The sequence below is a fragment of the Coccinella septempunctata genome, chromosome 4 (assembly GCF_907165205.1).
Source record: "Coccinella septempunctata chromosome 4, icCocSept1.1, whole genome shotgun sequence".
In the NCBI taxonomy this organism is placed as follows: Eukaryota; Metazoa; Arthropoda; class Insecta; order Coleoptera; family Coccinellidae; genus Coccinella; species Coccinella septempunctata.
The window spans coordinates 17,153,712-17,175,344 of NC_058192.1; the positions used below are offsets into that span (position 1 = coordinate 17,153,712).

Here is a 21,633-nt window from a genome sequence, read left to right on the forward strand (position 1 = left end):
TATATGACAATAATTTTAAATTGTGCTTTGGGACATTCTACACACACCACAAGAAAAGATTTTCAAAATATCTTCATTTAATCCCTTAAAATGAGCGCCGCGTCTGGGGTGGGCCACCCGGTATATAGCGGATTGAAAACGGACGGTTATTATTTTACAGAATTCTAGGTACCTGTTATAAATAAAGCTATTTCAGCCTTCTCAGTAAGTTCTTATTTCAAGATGCATAAATTGCAATTCTATTAGAAATAATAAATGCAAAAGCAATAAAACTTTATCGCAAATATATCGAATCATGTTAAGAATTATGATATCGAGCAACAATAGATTTTCTAACAAAAAATCTGTTCTTTAATGTTTTATATTCAGTTTTTTTCTTTTCAAAAGATGAGAAAAATACGAGATGTTTTGTTTAAGTAGTAAAGTAGTATTATGACAATTTTTCGATGTTTGTGATAAAACCTCCACACCCTGTATGTCATAAATAACTAGCGTTATTTTATTGTGGCAACTTTGGCTTGATCGTCACATAACACTTCTTGTTTCTTGTAGTAATACGATCCCAACGAATAAGAGACATTTGTTCTTTTTTGTTTTAATCACTTGTTCTTTATATTGTATACCTATACTTATTGAATATTTGATCAAGGGTTGATCATAAAAACTTTTTATTATGTTTTGTTTTGCAGCAATTCTACAGGGTGTTTCATTAGTAAATAAACATATGGTAACCTGAGCTAGAGCTACCCTAGGCGAGTCCAAAAAACCCATATATGATAGGTCTAATCAATTCCATAAACGAGATACAGGGTGCTTCATGAATTCACCTAAAATTTGAATTTCTCATAACTTTTGAACCAACCAGTATAGTCGGTTGATATTTGGAATATTATGATCCACTTACAACACAAAAACAGATTGTCTTAGAAAGATTTGCAACCAAAATAAGCAAAGAAAACATTTCTCACTTTCCCTGGAGTTTCCTTTGAGCGAAATGACGTGGGAGACAATGAAATCTACTGAATCTCATTGAATATTTTCTGCTCTTTTCAAATATCTCCATCAAATCTAAAAATTTTGATATACAGGGTGTTGAATCCCAGCTTGGAAGATGTCCCATATTTTTCAATTACGCACCTGGAATTTTTTGGAAATTTAAATGTGAATCTATCGACCTGTGCAAGTGAATCATATATTCCAAATATCAACCGATTATACTGGTTGATTCAAAAGTTATGAGAAATTTCTGGTGAATACATGAAGCACCCTGTATCTCGGTTATGGAATTGATTAGACCTCGCCTAGGGTAGCTCTAGCTCAGGTTACTGTATGTTCAATTACCAATGAAACACACTGTATATTTAAAAGCATCTAGTCCCATGCTTCTGAAAAGTACTTAGTGCTCTAGATTCCTGAGCACTTCTCAACATTGCTTCGGAATCGGAGCAGTTTTTTCAGCCTCAAATTTCGAAACGTCTCCGAACGCTTTCGGGTTTCAACATTTTTTTCGAAAAAAAAAATAGTTGCGGAACGAAGATTTTCCGGTGGAAAATCTGGATGAAATCGATCGATGCGGCCGGTCCAGCCAACTCTGCGAGGCGCCGTCGAAATAACCCCAGCCTGGTTTTCCAGTCAGTATGTTCGGAAAACTCCTCTCGGCAAATACGAACGCTGTCCCAGTTTTCCCGCTTTCCCGGTTCTCGGCGCGTTTTCCTCACAGCTGATCTTGCGGAGCGCAACACATTCCTGTTGGTTTCACGCTCGTTCCCAGAATTTTTCGCGATGTGATTGGAATAGTTGAAGGAATAACGAACGCAGGTTAGTGTGTGATAGAGGGTTTTTTCGATGATGGGAATGTTTTTTATGTTTTGATTTTTCTAATGAGAATAGAGTTTTCGGTTTGTTGAAATTGGAATTTTCCAAATTAAGTTTTTGGGTCGTTTGTTAGTAAATTTGTTTCCTTGCTTTTTCCTAGAAAGAGTGAGAAAAAAGTTCGATGTACCACATTGCCCTCTGTAGGAATGAAAATATAAATGTATGAAGTATATGTACAGGGTGGGCAACATTCGTTGTCTACTGAAGGGATCTCGAGAACTATAGCAGCTAGAAGAAAAGGGACGACACATTTCGAGCTCTTTTTTCCTGACTATTCCAAATCTGAAAACAAATCCAGCCTATCGTTCATAGATTTTGAGTTATGAACGAAAATTGAGAAATTGTCATTTTCAATGAAGCTGAATAACTCGCTCATTTGAACTCGTATTCGAAATCCGTTGTTACATTCTACAGGCACTTTTTTATGAGGAATTCGAATATGATATTATTAAATTTTTTGATCCAGTCATTTTCGAGATACGACAAGGATTTCTGATTTTTCAAATGTAAACTATAGTTGAAAGTTTTTTCATATTGCTGCAATTTTTTTGCTGATTTCAAAAATGTATCATATGTCATATTCACATGATGGATTGGATGATTGGAATCACGGATTGCTGAATAAATATTTCTATGATTAATTTGTCATCGTTTGTTCTCGCGATTTTTGGCATGCTTATCTAACGATGGTTAACAATTTGAGCACTACCGTTGATAGAAGTACCTATTTTTCATCATCTCACTCTTGTTAAAATTATAATTATAGGTAACTATTGTACTTAATTTATATTACTGACTCTTTAAGTTTCTTTGATAAATAGGAAATCGATAATTGAATAAATTTTCTCCTTTAATAATCAGACGGAAGTCTTTTACTCTCTTTTAAAGGATATCGATGTCGATATCAATATATGAAAGAAATAATAATAAATATTCGACAGTCGGTGATTCCTATCACAGAAGGTTGAGTTCACATAGGATTATGTGGAGTTTCAACGGTCGCTATATATGGTTACGCCAGTCTACCGAAAATTCAACATTGAATCGAAAAACAGGAAAAAATATTAAATTTTTTTTCTTATGTTATATTCATGTGAATAGCGACAGCGACATTTGATACATTTTTGAAATCAGCAAAAAAATTGCAGCAAGATGAAAGAACTTTCTATAGTTTACCTTTGAAAAATCAGAAATCCCTGTCGTATCTCGAAAATGGCTGTATCAAAAAATTTAATAATATCATATTCGAATTCCCCATAAAAAAGTGCCTGTAGAATGTATCAACTGATTTCGAAAACGAGTTCAAATAGGCGAGTTATTCAGCTTCATTGAAAATGACAATTTCTCAATTTTCGTTCATAACTCAAAATCTATTAACGTTAGGTTGGATCTATTTTCAGTTTTAGATTAGTCAAGAAAAAGAGCTCGAGAATGTGTCGTCCGTTTTCTTCTAGATGCCTTAGTTCTCGAGATCCCTTCAGTAGGCAACGAATTTTGCTCACCCTGTACATATCGGTTTTTAGAGGAGCGCAGGAGCACACCCTATAAATTTCCATTAATTTATTCTGTTGTTCATGCTCTATTGAATGAATAGTATTGAAATGAAGCTGAGACTCCTTCAGGGAAACTTCAGTGTACATTGTCAACGTTTTTCCAACTAATAGGGTGTCGAATCTAACAATATGTAATGGTTCAAATGAAAGGTTTCTCTGTGTGCTGTATGATAATTTTTTACGAATATTAATTATCGCACATATCTGGTTATTCTGTGAAAATTCGCATATGAATTTGAGCCAAATGAAGCGCACCTTTGTTTATGAATTAAATATGGCTTTGATTTTCATCAATTCATGGTGAATTTTAACATTGTATTATATGCTGTAGATTAACCACGTTATTCGGAGTGGAAAATCTGTTTATTTCTGTGTGTGTTCATCAATAATAATTGTTTCCCTAGCCGACGCTATTTTTCACATTTTTTAAAATACTACCTGCATACCTATTCTCCACCAAAACAAAATTATGTGGTCATAAAAACTACAATTGTACGAACATTGATCACGATGAATACAATAAGCTTGGAGCAAAAGGGTTACGTTGATGATTTTTTAACGGAAATTTTGCTCCAATATGGAGAAGAGAATGAAATAAACATTCGAAAATGCATGAAAAATGCCTGTATTCTAATCAGAGCTACTAATTCCAATCGAAATGATTCCCCGATGAAAATAAGCAGGGGTAGTTCTTATCTTATCGAAATCGACCTCCCTTCCAAAATACAGCCTTTGGAAGGCGATGACGAGTTGACAGTTTTGAATTTTTTTTACGGGTTCTAAAAAACACTGAGTCATGAAACTATACATTATATGAAGCACTAAGTAGGTGTAACTTACACAATTTTTTTTTGGATTTCATATCTTTGTTATTAGGTGTTGAAAATAACAACCCCTCATGATTTTCCTACAAAAATTGTTTTCGTCATTGCCTTCCAAAGGTTCTATCTTGGAAGGGAGGTCGATTTCGAAAACAATTTATAGGAACTACAACTGTTATTTTCATCGAGGAATCATCTCCCTTAGTTCTTCGCATTTGTTTACAGACACCCTGTATAATGAAAAATGACCAAATCATCCTTATCTACAAGAGGCCAATTTATTCTTGGATCTAGAAGTCAGAGTTGCCACTTATAAAACTCAACTTTCCTCGTAGAGGGTTTATGGCGAATTTCTCAATCATCTTGAAAATTTCATGAAATAAAATTGACCTCTTCGGCCATTATTCTGTTTAGCCATAAGAAAATCAATCGAAAATCATTTCGAATTTGTCAATAACTGCAGTTTTTCACTAATTCGCTCTAATCAATCAATAAGAAATAGTTATACTAACAAGTGGGCAAAGTGTCACTTTTTCACACGCAGTAATACGGACGAGTTTTCACCTTCTGAAAAGGCTCTAAAGTCTATGTCCTAGTTGATAATTTCTCTGAGTGTATTTCACTTTTCATTCCCAATCAATTTGCCAACTGCTAAGAACGTTATATCAATAAACTAAATTTCAACATACAAAATGCAGTTGCAAGGGCAGTCCTTGAATGTTTGCGGCATCAATCTCGAAAATCTATGCTTCTCGCACGGTCAATTTTATATAGACAACAAAACTGTTTTTTCAAGAAGGCACTGCAATAAAAAAGTTGATGCTAATTCTGAATGAAGAATGTTATATAAATAATTTTACCTGCAAATAAGTATGAATATGTACTAATTTTTTTAATGAAAAGTTAAAAATAAAACCATTTTACTTAAATATTCCCTCACTATGGGGGGTAAATGCCGAAGGTATGAATTTTGCGTGTAACATAATACATTACTTAGTACCTATTTATATCAGACCCTTCTTCAAAAACAAAACTAATGTGCGAGTAAATTCAAATCTTACGAATTCAGATATTGTGAACCATTGATTTCGTTCCTCGAAAGAGTTTCGTCGCATTAAAAGGTATGAAAGACCAGCAAAAAATGCCCTATATTGGGGACTGTTTTGTGCTCTTCTGAATTATATTAATGTTCTCCCTTTCATGAAGTCTCTTACTTACTTCAAGCTGCCAACAAAATGATAACTCGGGCCATATAATTGTGGCATTTTCGTTTTGTCGTGCACGAAAACGTGCCTCATAAAAACCTCTGTATCTGGCCATATCCAAGGAATCAAGAGACTGAATCCGAATCTTCCTCAGCAAAAGTTCCAGACTGTTTGTTCTCAACCGATCCCTCGGGCCGATAAAAACAGCTGATAACCGCAATCGAAACAAGGAGCAGAGATCTGGTCCAATTAATCCTAATGAGGATTGCGATATAACTGCAGCCTCTCTTCCAAATTGAATTCAGCGGAATTTTCGGAGATATGAAAAGTTGGGGCGATTCATTCAGTGTCTCTCTTTCTTTGACGAGCCATTAGAATTCTTTGTAGACGGAGAAGGGGTAATTAGGAAGTTAAAAGCTCTTATATCTACCTTTTGAGTGAAGTGAGAATTGAAGCTGGAGATTTAATTACGGTCTCGGATCGTGAATTCTAAGGGAGTTTCTAAACTTTTAGTTCCTGAAGTTCGAAACCCTTCGGAAGAGCAAATTTTTGTTCGCTGCAAGTCGTGTTTTGATGAGGATTACTACACTTTTAAAACTTCAGTCCCCTAGCATCTAAGCCTGCCTCTCAGGTTTTTGTTTTCAAGCTTTTTAATACTTTGTTTGGATCGAAACATTGGAATAATTCGAAGAAAATGATTAGTAGAAACATTTTTGTATAATCAATCATTGACAAATGTTCCGTTATAATTTATAACATAAAAATAATATTACTCTGTCTGTATTTCTTGAATTTTCAAACGTCTAGACGAGACCAGTATAACTTTGGAAAGAAAAGAGCTAGGAACTTCAAATGTTCAAGGTGGGTTTGAATTCCGAATACACCAGTTCCGCTAGTAAATAGATAGACATCTTCAATTTCGTTTCTTCAAGAGTCGGAAAAAACTGTTCTCTCAGAAACTATGCTACTGATGAGATACAAATTTTGTACGAACATTCAATATACGTTATTTCGGAGCCAATCACTACTTTTCAACTCGACCCCATCTTTATTTTTCTGACTACTAACTGGGAGAACCAATTTTTCGGTGATCCAAACAACCATGGAGAATTCAGTCATTATATCATTGGGTGTATTTGAAGGTGTGGCTTCTTTTTCAACAAAAGGTAGAACTGGTCAAAATGAAGCGTTTCACCAAAAATCACCTATACAAAACTTTCGAAATGACAAAGTTGAAAAAAAATTGAAAATGATTACTGAAATAGATCCTAGTACGACCCTAGACCGTTTGTTAGCTGAATTATCGCAAAGCAGTGGGAAAAAACTTATATCCTGATTCGACCATGTGGTTTCGTTTAGGATATTTTTGCTCGTTCGATTTTTACGTGATATTGAAAATGGAAACTGAGAATTGCCGAATTGTTCTCATTACTTTTTAGTAACTTACTTACACGATTTTATGAAATGGCTCACATGGCACCAACTGATAGAAAATACTTTTAGGACACAAGTGTGAAAAATAGAATAATACTTCAAAATCTCACCAATAACATTAGTCTAAATTGTTCATGAATGTTTTCACAATGGGCATCACAATCTTTTTTTGTTCGACAATTCCAACAATCGTCGTAAAAATGGGATGAAATGGGAAACATCATAGCACTTTTTCAACATAACTAACATAAGCACGTCAAGAAACTGCCTCGATTTTCTACATTTTTTTCCACCATAAATTGCACGATACAACAATTATGGTTCTCTCAAAAGTGACTTGATGCATCAAATCCGATGAAATTGGTACTGAACCATTCATTGTCCAGCCATATGTTTATGTTTTGCTTCGTTTTTGCGATGCCGGAGTCACCTTCCACAGTCCCGTGCTTGAAATTCAATGAAATTTTGTCGAACTTCAAGTGGTTGTATCTCAGACATATTCAATATTTTATATTGACAATTTTTGGTTAAACGACTTATTTTGATGAGTTCTACCAAAAAAAGCTTTACCTTTGAAAACACTCCGTATTATCCTGATTCTCTGAGGTATAGAAGTACCTCTAACAAGCTCTGTGAGCTTGTAAGAGTTTGGACAACCAGTTGTGTTCTGTGTAGGCCTTACGCCACCTTAGGCACAGCACTGTTAATTTTAACCCAACAGTGAAATATGGCCCGTACCCGTAACCTGGAGAGAAGACAGAGCTGGTTATGAATTTAAACAACTGCGTAAAAGCACCTGATTTCACATTTTCCTCTTTTCAACTCATCAAGTTCAGCACCGGGTGCATGTAAGTTAGTGGAATATAAAACAACTATTAGCGAATTCACCAATCAAAACCTCTTGATAATAGGACAAGCTATAAATTCCAATAATCAATGTTGGCAACTGCTCATTAGGGTTCATCTGATAGGATTATATTAGACACTTAGTTAAATATCCCCGAATTATGCCTTGAATATAGGAACAATAAATTTCAGCCTGGGGATGCCGTCTTACGAAAGCGGCACAATGAGGGAAGATCGAAATTATTAACATCGTTAAATCGGATGATGAAAGATCGACCCCACAGTCCTTACCCTCATTTGACAATCTAATCTAGACAGAACCGAAGCTGATGAAGTTGCGAATATCCGGCAGAAACATCGAATACTTCAGCCTATGAATATTCAGAAGTTTCGACTGTTGCTGCAAATTTCGCGATGGAGCAAACTATTTGGACAACTCGGACGTGTGCCATTTGTTTAGGATAAGATAGAGGTGTGCTGTCAGGCAATGCAGGATGGCGTTTCATGTCTGGAGTTTCTATTCTTCCGCCACCGAGGAATGGTGAGAATAGAGGGGCTCCTCCAACTCAATTTCAATTGGTAGAAATTGAAGAAGATTATCGACTAGATATAGAAAGGTTTTGCCTTGGGACAGTCATCACCTACTACTTTGCAAAATTTCTCAAGAATCAATTGAAGTTATCTAGTTTTCCTTCACCCATGAATCGAAAATCAAGAAAACACATACTTTACAGCTGGATAAAACTCTTTTGTAGCTGGCGTTACTTGGTTTGCTACTCCCATTGCTAGATAGCTGTCCTGAAGTGGATTTCTTACAAGACAACCGAAGGGGACAAGTCCAACAAGTTTTACTTTTGTTGCAATTTTCGTCCATCAACCCTCGATGCTACAATGCCCCGGTATCCATAAAAAGTCACTCTATTGGGTTCATCCAGCTGCTTCATGGTGTTGCGGCATTTCCAATTCAGCAGATAGTTCTGCCAGTTTGATTCCAGAGCTGAAGTCTCGACAGAACCGAAGCCGATCAAGTTGCGAATATCCGGCAGAAACATCGAATACTTCAGCCTATGAATATTCAGAAGTTTCGAGTGTTGCTACAAATTTCGAGATTTTGCGAGGCCACAGAAGGGGTCAGGTACAACCATAGACCTATAAAACACATGGACGTGCCCTTTCAGTGAGTTTCAATAGCCACGAGTGCGGCCAACATGAGATGGAGCTAGTATGGGCAAGATGGTATTAATTTCCGAGCTATATTTGTATATTGGCGCCCGTTAGAGATAAAAACAAGTACCTATAATCGAATATAAAAAATTGAACGAATATTAGTATCATTTAGATTGCGTTTAATGATCCAATTAGAACTAAAGAGCACAATTTTTGCTTTCGGCAACTATTCCTTGGAAAATACAACAGATAAGTTCATGAAAAGTTTGTAAATAAATTGATTTGAATAAAAACAATCGAGCACATTTTTAGCCAACACAATATTCTGATTTCTTGTTCAATATCTGAAAAAAATATTTCATTGATCAATATTGATCAAAAGGTTGAAAAATAGACATTACAATCAGCATACTAATTTTCTCTTCTAATCTCAAGTGCTTCTTGAGTATTATTTTAGCTAGATGAGAAAAGAATTGACATACATTTATTGATTTGAAATGAATAATTCAACTATGATATAATAAATCGATCAATACATTCGAAGTTACTATACCTGTGAAATTTCACTTTATCTGTCTTTTCAACTCATTTTGTACTCTACGAGCACTCTACGAGGACACCATTATTACTTTCATAATAGAAAAAGGATACGACATTCAAAGTTGATCTAAAATTGATGAGAAAATTCTGAAAATTTCGATAAATACAAAGTTCAAACGAATGTTTTGCCCATACTAGCTCTATCTTATTTCGGCCGCACCCCCTCTCTCTCTACGCCGTGTCCATGTGTTTAATATGTCTATGGGTACAACAGGTTTTACCTTTGGTGCAATTTTCGTCCATCAACCCTCGATGATACAATGTCACGACATCCATAAAAAGTCACTCTATGTCTCTATTGAGGCCAGCCAGTTGATTCATGGTGTTATGACATTTCCAATTCAGCAGGGAGTTCTGGCAGTTTGATCATAGGGCTCTATTTGTTGCTTTGCTTTGTTTCGAAATCAAATAAACTTGGTATGGGTTTCGTTAAAGGGTTTGAGTCTATGTGGTTGAAAAATCCTCAGAAGTGCTGTCGTGTTTCCAGGATTCGAGGTAGGACATTTCCTGACATGGTAATATAAGTGAGGTTGGTTAAGTATAAGTATGATCTCCACTGTAGGAGTTAAAAGCTTCTGTTACGCGAACATATGCAAGCCTTCACAAAGACCGGTTACGTGTGGTGACCGGTTTTTGTAGAGGTACTAAAGATGCATTGACGACCATCGCCATATATTAATTCATTCATTTCATTGCTATATCTCGTTTCCGAGAATAAATCTACAAAAAGACTCAAAAACAAAACTATCGGTGTGATCAAACTTATAATTTCTTAAAGCTACTTGCGACTGAAGAGACCCAACCGTGACCTACAGATCCTTTCACACTCCGGGCATGGATAGTCACCAAGCAGATCTGACCGCCAGTGTATTTTTCTCGAGTTTTCATTATTACTTTGGACTATTACCTCCACTGTGATCTGTCTAACGCTAATTGTTCCCTGTTGCCTGTTATGATTGGCATTGAGTGATATTAGGGATTGATGCAGTAGATCCTTAAACCGCTTATACTGGCTTCCTGGTTTCCGAACTCCCTCTGTGAATTCGCCATACAGAGCTATCTTGGGGAGTCTTCGAGTCTTGCATCCTCAAAATATGTCGCTCCATCTGAGTCGGGCCCTCGTTACTTGAGTCAGAATTGTTATACAACTCGCGCGCTGCAAGACTTCTGCACGGAAATACACAACCGTATCAATTCGGCATCACGGGCATTCTGGAAGCTGAAGGACAGAGTGTTTCAAAATCACGACCTCAATCGCCATATGTAGGATTACAGTATCAGGCCCGGTTTTAGCACCCAAAACTCCCAAATAGATTTTTTCATGTCCAAATGGCAGCTGTAGCCTTGAGAAGAGTTTTGGCCGATGTGTGTTTTCCACTTGAGCTTGCTATCGTCTGGAAGACCAAGTTATTTGCACTCCGCGGATGAATTCGGAATTTGGCCATTCAGTGAAAACAGTTTGAAATTTAAATCACGTAATGTTTGTGATCTTTAAGGTTTTTATTTGCATGCAGTAACTAATAGTACCTTACTCTTGTTTCTTTCTTGTTTCAGTAAATTTTGCTTTGTTGTAGACTTGAAAGGTGGAAAAGGGGATAACTCCTTTTGGAGAAATTATTTCTTGGAAATCTATCAGTACCTACTACTAGAAATTATTGAAATTTCGCTTTCATCATTTACGCTTGAATGCATATTATTTTTATTGAGAAGCGAATGCGTGGTTTCAAATATTGTCACTGACCTTTTAGTGTGCTGACAGCGTTGTTCATATAGCAGGAATTTCATCAATGAAGGGGATTTTCGCCGAAAAACTAGGACCCACAAATCATGGTTTACGATTTCGTGACTAAACTCGGCGAAGAAGCGTCTTGTTGTGACGACCTATATCGTGTCGAATGTACCTCACCGGAATTTATATCTTAGAGTTGAATAACTCTCCCTTTTATTGCAAATCGATAGAATATTTCTTTTCTGATCATATTGTCGGCGGAAAACAACCGTATAAATTATTTAGGATGTCGTAAATATGATGAGATATATTCCAAGAAGATACGGGGGTTGTAAATAAGGCAAAATGAAATTTATCATATAAGATTTGAAGGGTATAGACTAGAGAAGCTTTTCTGTGAGATCCATGGAATGTTATGGAATAGTATTGATTCCACTAATTCATTCTTATGAAGAATATACTGGTGGAAAAGGCGAATGAGGATTAAATGAAACCTTTTGCCATTTTAGAAAAAAAAATTTAGTTTTATTGGACCCCAGCTGACACTTCATCAGCATGAATTCTTTGAGGGAAGATCGTTACTGACGAAAGTTCAGGTTGATGCGGTTCACATTGACATGGCCAAAGTATTTCCATAAAGTTCACCACTCTTCTAAGGGTTCTTCGATTTTTCGGTATAGCTGGAGCGCTTTTGAACTTGCTCGAATCATATCTGTTGAATAGATGACAGTATGTTGTAATAAATGGAGTTTACTCAAATGTGGTAGATGTTACATCTGGTGTGCCTCAGGGCTTGGGTTCTCTGAATAATTGAACAAATGTTATCACATAACATATACCAAAAACAAAATCTTTATAGTTCATCCATTATTTATTGGGGGGGGATTTCTTTTGGATGAACGGAGGAACTGAGAGATCTGGGATCTGGGGATAACTAAGGACTACAAATTATCGTTTGCCACTCACATTGAGCAAATTTTTTGCCAGAGCTTTCAGAATTCTTGGATTAATCTTGAGAGTAACGAGTAATCATCATTTTTACATCGTATGTGTATCGGAGTCATATGACTGTTATCGTTCTTCTTTTTCTTTATCCTTTGTGGAATCTGAATTTTGTTATACATAGGTACTCAATATTTTTGTCTCTTCATTGTATTCTTTCATGTGTAATATTTGTCAAACACATTAATTTGAATTCGTCCTGTTGTGTTTCCTGGTTATTAATAAAAATAAATAAATGAAATGACTGATGTTTAGGTAGAAAAATAACGCATAAAATTTATGTCTTCTACATTCACTATTTTGTAAAGGTGCTTGAAAAGGTCAATTTTAATTTGAAATATCCAACATTTCAAGTTTATTTGTCATGTACTCTTTACTAGGGTTGTTGTTTTTTTGTGCCAGATATGGATGGACCTTTTGTTGCCAAGGATGATTTTTATTGATGCGATTTTTATCAACCCTTCTTCTCGAAAATATTGAATTATACTTTTTTTTAATGTATTTTGAGGTCATTATGGCATAGGGTCATTCGGGGTAACTGAGCGCAGAGGGTAAGTGTGCGCATTGCGTATATCTCGACTATGCAATGTATGAAAGAGGGGTTCATTTGGGTGAAGCAAGGGCGCAGAATCGCCAAATCAGTTTTTCATAGGAGTGCGCCGTGCGACGTTTCGTTAACTTTTTATTTGCAATCAATCAAATTCACTAGTTATCTTGTTAATTTTTAGTATTTCTGCAAATTTTGCCAGGTCCAAGTTCTGAGTCCGACAGTGTTAAACAATATTTTATTCGATCATGCGCATATTAATCTAAATATATATAATGAAAAATTTTAGGTTCTCTTAGCTGCTCAACTCTATAAGAACGTCAATTCAAATTTTGGCTTACTGGGGAAAGTGTGCGCGGGTAAGTGTGCGCATAGATTCATTATATGGGCATTAGTTCACTGAGGAATAAATTATGACATTGTTGATTTTCTTGGTTAAGACTAGATCAATATTGTTCTATTTGTTCAGAAAAATATGAAGAGCCACCAACAGGGGAATGTATCAAGTGTTGTGTTCACCAGGAATGGTGGCACGAACAATAATGCAGTGCTTGTAAAAGGCGCTTCTGTATTGAAAATAAACAGCATTTCTCTAATATTGTAACATTTTGATGATATTATTTTGTAATTTGTTTTGATTGTGTGGTTCACTAAGCACTGCGTTCACTTACCCCGTGAGGGTGCGCACACTTACCCGCAATACGGGTCATGTGAACGCACTCCGACTTTCACTATTAAATTTATTTTTGCGGAAAAAAAAACGATTTTGTTTTTTTGCTTTTTGATGTTTTTTTATAGATTGGAAAATTCTCTATCTTATGAATATGTTTTAATTTTCCTAGCTTCAACATTTGAAACAGGGTATGGCTTGAAAGGCAAAAGTGCGCACAGTTGCCCCGAATGACTCTATCACTTCAACAGTGATTGATGTTTTTGAAGTGTTATCGAAAACATGCCTTCCTCTTAGAATTCGTGAAAGAAAAAAAGATCAATAAGGTACATGTGCATTTATTTTTGTAATTGTGATTTTCAGTTCAGAGTCAGAGAGATAATATAATTCATTAATTTTGACCAAATTCTTCAAAAATAGCAAGTTTTTGATGACACTCCAAAAATATTAATCACTGGACATCAAAATAGATGGAAAAAGCGGAAATTCCAATTCGAAAACTTTAACCATTTCATCCCTATGATAAAATAGCCGATTTCATAGTTTTATGGGTTTCATGAAAAAATCTCATCAAAAATCAATTTTTCCCCAGTAACACAACGTCTATCCATTTATCGTGCAAAATTTAGGGTTGTCATTCAAAAAACCCCTTCATCCTGGGGCCTGTCGTCTGTCCCTGGCTCTCTCATGCCCACCAGAGGAAGAATTATCCTGCAAAATTGAAGCAGTAAATTGGACTAGATTTCCTAACCACCTGTCCTATATATACATATATACCCACTTGGGGATATGAAAAATACGGATGGGTCATAACCCAACCTTCCTGGATGACGGTTAATGTTCCGCTGAAAATATTTTAGTAGCTCCAATTTGTGTCCATGGAATTTCCGGTTGGGTAAATAGACGTCGTCGCTGGACCAGAATGAGAGCAGAGCACATCATGTGATATGAGAGATCAACAGGCGAAAGAGGTTTTTAAATTAAATATGGAAGGGAACGACCCTGGAAGAGAAAAACCCGCCTCAAACAGGGTCTAATGGGATACAAGGTTGGTTGAAATATGGACATTTTTCAATTTGAGGGAGCTAGGGGTGGATAACCGTAAGATTATTGGGAAGACAAGTGTATAATATGTTTTTTTTACTATAAATTTTCAGGTCTTAGGTGAATAATCGTGAAATATCTTGTTGCTTTTCATTCTTCAGTTTACTTCTACAGACAAAATTCTTATAAGTAATAGGGATTCTTTTCTTGATGGAGTGTTTTTCAATCTTCAAGTTAAGTCCAATAATTCGATGATGATAGGTAGGGGGAGTCTGGGAGACTTGCTCAGGTAGGAGACTTGAACCACCCCAAATATTTTAATTCAAATTTCGCGCTACAGGTATCGTAAATAGCTTGCACAAGGAACAAGGAACAAGGCAAAACTAGTGGCGGCTCCATTTTGGCCGCCAGCAGAACAGATCGGGAGTGAGAGTGTTGAATGTGATTTTGTTGTTAGGAAGTAAGAAATTCAATTATTTTTGTTTGTTACACTGTCTGAAAGTTTAATAGGTGCGTGGTGTTATTTAGTTTTATTGCTTTCATCGATTAATATTTTTTTACAAACGATGAGCCTTTTTAATAATAGTTTTAAAAGTTTCAAGAAAACATCTGTTGAATAGGCTGAAAGGTAGTGGAGAAACTTGACCCATGCTATGTTCGGGAGACATAATCAGTGGTCCAAGTTTCCCACACTGAGCTTAGATAATAGTTTGCTTCAAAAAATCGAAATTGAATAATAGACATAAATATAAAAAATATACAAAGGTTCAAAAAAGTAAAAAACATCTCGTAAATAAGTGAGAGTCACTCTGAAATAGAAAATATTTATTTCATACGCTGATACATCTGATGATGAAAACCCTGACGTGGACAATCTTTAGTCATTGGAAATTGTTTTCTTTAAATGTTTTTCCTGATACACAAACTTATGGTCAAGTCTCTCGCCCCCTGTTCAACTCTCATATGGGTTGGGAGATATGAGCCAATTTTCGATTCGTAAAAAAATAATTGCTGTACTCAAAATGTTCTCCTCACCATCTCTCTACTATTATATCTATCGTTACCTATTTGGGCATGATATCTTCAAGCAAAGTGAGTTGCTACCATTTACAGATAAAACTTAAGTGGATTCAGAGTGAAAAGGGGTTCAACTCTCCCGGACTCCCCATCTATATTAATAAAAGAGGATCTATGGTTTACTTCAAAATGCTTTATTGTTCAAACGATCGCACCAAATTGGACAATTCTTTTTTTGTTGTGTTTATTATTGTTAGGGCAAGGCTTATATAACAAAATATTCCCAAAAAAATTGTACAGAACAGAAAAAAAGGCATTCCTTTTTCTTACGACCAATCGAGCAATCATAGAGTACTTATAGGTTTTCGACAACGTTGTACACTATAGGGCATTGCAATAAAGTATAATTTAGATATTCAGGTCGATTCTGTTTGGAAATAGTAATATGGTTATAGAAAAGATATTGCTATCACAGCAAAGTTTAAAAAACTGGTATTCTAATCAGTGATTTTGAGCCATATGATCTGTCAATTTCTAGAAGATCTTGTTATTTCAGTTTGCTATATCAGCAATATCATTTAAGTACTTGCTATTTCATAACAAAGTTGAAAAGGGCAGTGAATCTCTTGTTTTTACATTTCTTCCAAGCGTTGGAAATTTAGAAAACAGGCAAGTAATTATAAACATGCTTCGTTTCAGTAATTTTTTGGAAACCTTCACTTGAACTTTTCATTTATAGCGGAAATATGAGACTACAATTTCGATATATTAGGGACACCAGTAATCCATTTGAATTGCCTAATGAAAAGTTTCTGGAACTGTTTCGCTTGAATAAGCAAAGAAGAGTTGAATAGATTGATTGAGGAACCGACCAGTAAAAATACAGTTCCTTTTTACCTACAAGTGGGTGAAAATCCATAGAAAATCTCTAGGAGATTGATTATCAAATCAATTCCATCTGATTTTTTGTTGTTTTCTTATAGAAAATGACATGATGCACAGCTCAACCGAAAACTCACAATCCAAATACCGAATAAAACATTAAAAGAAAGAGTATCACTTGATGATGCTCTTTGATTAAACACAACTTATGGTTCTTTTCCATAGAACAATTATAGAATTACGTGTTTTTTTCTATGAAATGAGAATCTTACCCTTCAAAACAGTGTTGTCAGCTCAAACATTCGATTATTTTTCAAAAATATTGCTATGGCCAAAACTCATAACCAATCTTCCATAAACGGTGAAACAGAATATTCGTCCGCTCAGTCATATTGCTATATTGTATAATTATAACAATGTTGTAGATTTAGCAATGTTATAACAAGATGCGAACAGAATCGACCTGATTGTGTGTTATTTTACCTTGTAATATAACAAAGTAATCTACATGTTGAAGGGAAACACATTTTTGTTTATGGAATATCATCCACAGCACGTCTCCTTTACTCATATGCCACATTGTCACACAATCACGATGAGTTCGTTATTATTATCTACCCTAGAAATAATTTAAATGGCAAAACTAGGTTTGCCGGGTCAGCTAGTACTTAATATTTCTGTATTCGAAATGATTTTCAAGTTTTGAATTGCTCTTTATTTGATACGTCAAGTAGCATCTTCAAGTTTACCTCTTTTTTATTATAAGAATTTGACAAACCCTTGAATATTATCCTTATTTTCCTCCCTTTCTCATCTTCTTCTTTCTCTGCACCGGTTGTATTCTGAACGAATTGATGCAAAATTTTCATTTATCTACCGGAAAAGAAATTTTCAGAGGTTTTTAAGGGGAAACGTTTGGAATTGATCAAATTTTGGGGGAGACAAATTCATGTTCCAGAATCCGTAGATATTTAAAAAGTTCTTATCAGAAGGAGTTGACTCTCATTAGAAGAAGAGACAAATGTGAAATTGTCATTGAACTTTTCGGTCATAAATTGAGGAAGAAAAAGTAGGATTTATTTATGTTATGCGCATTTTTTTTGTACATGTTGTGTAAATGGCTCTGCTGCCCATAAAGGGTGTTTACAAGGGCGTGCCTTTTATATAAGGTAGAAGTCATCGAAATAAGTCATTCAACCAAAAATTGCCTATATAAAATATTCAAGATAGCGGAGCTATACCCCCGGAATCTGGTGGATAACCATATTTTGAAACTTGGGATATTGGTTACGTACCTAATCAGTATTGCTCTGTTCTTATACTTATACAGGTCAGTAAATATGTATTTTAAGTTCTTGAAGGGTAGACGAAGTGACCGTTGAGGATAGAAACCAATCTCCACCTCGTAATCGAATCGTATCCCAGCGGAAATATAAATAAGATGCAGGGCCTGAAATGAAGTTACCTGCTCTCAAGGATACACTTCATTGCCCAAACTTTCGCACATAATGGAGACATGGAGGAGCTTATTGCTATTCCGAGGTATGGCAAAACTGAACCTTTGAATTATTCATGAGGAAATCTATCTGCTAAGAGGAGTTATTTTTCTTCGGGAAATTCACTCGAAGTGAAATTTGCAAACTGTCTCAATGTTTTATAGTAATTGATGTTTGACCCTCTCTCTTCGTTTCAAACGACAAACTTTGGAGGCCATTACAGATCGACAACCTTAGAGGCTCTCGAGAGTGTCTGTATGCCAAATTGAAAAGTTCCTAACGCTTTCATTTACTTTGTGATGGGGAACCATTCGATGAGTGGCTCTGATTAATGATTTCCACTCGAGAGGGTCCCAACATAATTGTTTTGGGTTAAATGCTGTTCATCATTGAGCTAATAAGTCGTTAGACGTTGATGAAGGTTTTGTTCCTACACGCGGCGAAACGTCGGCTTTTGTAGCAGACAACTCCGCTGATAAATTTCCGTTTAATGGTTGTTTTCAGAGCTGAGAAGAAAAGGCACGAACACGCTATTCAACGTGGTTTTCACCTCTGAAATTTTCACGTATGATTTGTGAGACACAGCTTTCCCTTCATTCGAATTGTTCACCTAAGGATCAGAAGAATAAGTCCTACTTCATACAGATGAATGAAATCTTTGAATGTCAGCAGAGGAAGCTTCCATGACTTTTGGAAAAAACAAAACAATAAAAAACACTCACATCAGCATAAATAATAAATGCAGTAAATTGGAAAAGAATGTATTTCGTCGGCTATAACATCATCATAGACTTATAATACATGGACTCACTGTCACGTGACTTTTCAGTAGATCGAGAGGTTGGGTGCATTAAAGAGAGAAAAGCTTATGCGTTCTAATCGAATAAGAAAGAGATGAACTGATTCCGTGTGGGCAATGTCAAAATCATATGATAAATATAAACAAATATGTGACGCAGACGTTGCCCACAAGGTGTTCATACGTTGATTATTATTCATATTATATTTATTCTTGAATGAAACTCACATAATTTTTATATTTTCCATTTCGAAGGAATGTTGAGGAATTCCTGTTTGCCTTCTCGGAAGCTTGTTGAACATTTATTATGGAAAATTTTTACAATTTTCGCAGACATTGCCCACAAGGTGTTGATACGTTGATTACTAATCTCATTACATCTATTCTTGAATAAAACTCACATATTTTTTAAAAAATTCATTTCGAAGGAATGCTTTGGAATTCCTGTGTGTCTTCTCGGAAGCTTGTTGAAAATTTATTAAAGAAAATTTTCGCATGAACTTGTGTTCTATAACCTTTTGACAGCTTGCCCACAAACTCTCCATCTTATTCAACCTACCGACCTCTCTCTCACAGGCAGAGTCCATGTTATTATAAGTCTTTGAACATCATAAAGGAACGGTAAAACCTTAACTCTTAAATCTGTTGTTAATCCCTTATTACTCATGTTTTGTGAAATATGTTATATTTTTTGGTATAACTAGGTGAATTTTCAATTTGTTGAAATATACTTGTCTATTTTACTATTTTCATAGGATACAGTGGCTGTATTCAGGTTCGACTTTTGGACGGTCCGAGAAGTGTTCTAAAACTGCGCAAAACTGTTGCGTCCTAGTATAAAATCCTTTGCGCAGTTCTTGAACCATTTTCGGACTGTCCGAAAGCCAAACCCGAATACAGCTTTAACTTTGGGTGTTAATTTTATGTTCGTTGAGGATTCTGCCAATCAGTTTTCAATTAAGAATTCAAATATAGTCCATTCAAGAATGATTGACATCTCCGGTGGCTATGGAAAATCGAATTTAAGTTGGTAATAGCCCATAAGTTGAGATTTTGTTATGCGGAATTAAGGTTGGTATTGTGAATAAACATCAGTGACCTATCATATGTGAATCTATGTACCGAGCCACTGACCATCAAAAATTTGAATTGTGTACCTACTGCTGATTATGTCCTTAATTTATTCGTACAAATTGTAAACATTAATGTATCAATTCAGAATACTGATTAATATGCTCTGAAGTAGAATATTTTTTATTTTCAAATGCTTTCCTAGGATATATTTACATATTCCAGTTCTGTGATCAAACTACAGAAATTGTTGAAGCTCTTTCGTGATCAGATTTTAAGCTGTGTCTGGACTTTCAAGACCTACTGGGATGTCAATCATTCTTGAATAGACTATATTAGGAAATAATTATAATGACCGCTAAGACAGTGGACAATTTGACATTTGCTCTATTTAACACGTACACTAACCCATGAACTGCGGTGTGAAATATGCGAAACAAAACGCATGAATGAGGTCTATTTCATGGGTGCATTTCAGTCCTTTGAAGCAGATTCATCAAAGCAACTGTCAGTGTCAGGGAGATGGGCCAGTATTCATCAATAATTTAGCGACCTACATTATAGTTAGGGTTCATGAGAGATGAAGTCGTCCGCAAGTCATATTGATGCTGTTGCTGTAGAAGAGCACAATATGATGAAGATTAATCTTTTCTACAGTTAGATATATGACTTGTTTTTTCTCGATTTAGGTGCACAGTTCGGATGAAAAATTATGATTTGAATAGGAAAAATGATCTCATAGCGAACAGGTGTTGAGCGTTTTTCAGCGATTGTTATAGGAACCAGAGTGGTATTATTATTTTAGCGAGATGTTTGTAATTTTTTACAGGAAATGGTCTCAAACAATTAGGTTAGAATCGGTCATAAAGAATCTGCAGTAATTTTCAATTCATGCATACCATAACTAGAGTTTGGACTAGAATTTTCCAGGTAAGGTTTAGGATCAGCTGAGTTCTATGGCAAAACTTTATTAATTGTTTATTGTTTATGAATATGGAAGCATGATATAGAGGCTTACTACTAGTAAAGTATCGATAAAAAGTGTGCGAGAATTTCTTGAGGTTATATCTTTAAACCTTTAAACAATGTCCTACAAATGCTGTATATCAAAAACTTTCTGCCAGGTGGTCGAATTTTGCATTAACATTCAAAATATTACAAAACACTCTTTTATAACTAGGTTTTCAAATTGATCTTATCTGTATCTTTGGAAGTATTCCAAAAATATTTTTAATATTGGTGCCAAACACCGAAAGAGGAGTTGGGCAATCCAAAATAATTCGAATAAAGTATTAAAATGCTTATGCACCTGTGCCCTGATCCATCTGTTGCTTTGATGTTTAGCAGCTTGGCAGAATGACTGTTAAGTTGCCAACCAAAGAACAAATGGAAAATGCTTTTGAAATACACTGTAAGCAGAGTTGTGAGGTGAAAAAAACCGAAAACTGCTTACTCAGAATAGATATCCACTCTTAGAATGAAGAACTTACAGGCCCGGATCTACGATTTTTTCTGACCGGGGCAAAAATTCATGATGGCGCCCCCCCTCCCTCTAAGGTTCTCAAAAAACATATAATTGCATATTCGTCATCGCGATTTTCAACCCGAGATATTTTTCCACTAATTCGAGGTCGTTGATTACGCATATGCAATTAGATTTTTCCTAAAATGGGAAAAAAATGACTCTTATTTTTTCCCATTGTTCCATTAAAAGTTATTTTTTCCCAAAGTACTCATCTAAGGAAAAGTCTAGTTGCTTATTCGTAATCTTTGTCCACGAATTTGTATAAAAAATGACTCGGGTTGAAATCGTTCGAAAAATAAAAAAGTTTGTTTTTACAAGAATGTCGTTTGCAACCCTCGCTCACCTATCGT

General features: G+C 35.5%; 1 protein-coding gene across 1 annotated transcript in view; it reads left to right on the forward strand.

Moving 5' to 3' along the window:
* Nucleotides 1–1,651: 1,651 nt before the first annotated feature.
* LOC123312206 (retinal guanylyl cyclase 2-like) overlaps nt 1,652–21,633 on the forward strand; it is a 147,849-nt gene continuing 127,867 nt past the window's right edge. Inside the window, exon 1 of the mRNA XM_044896503.1 lies at nt 1,652–1,818. The gene's annotated coding sequence lies outside the window, so the exon portion shown is untranslated. The remainder of the gene's footprint in view (nt 1,819–21,633) is intronic.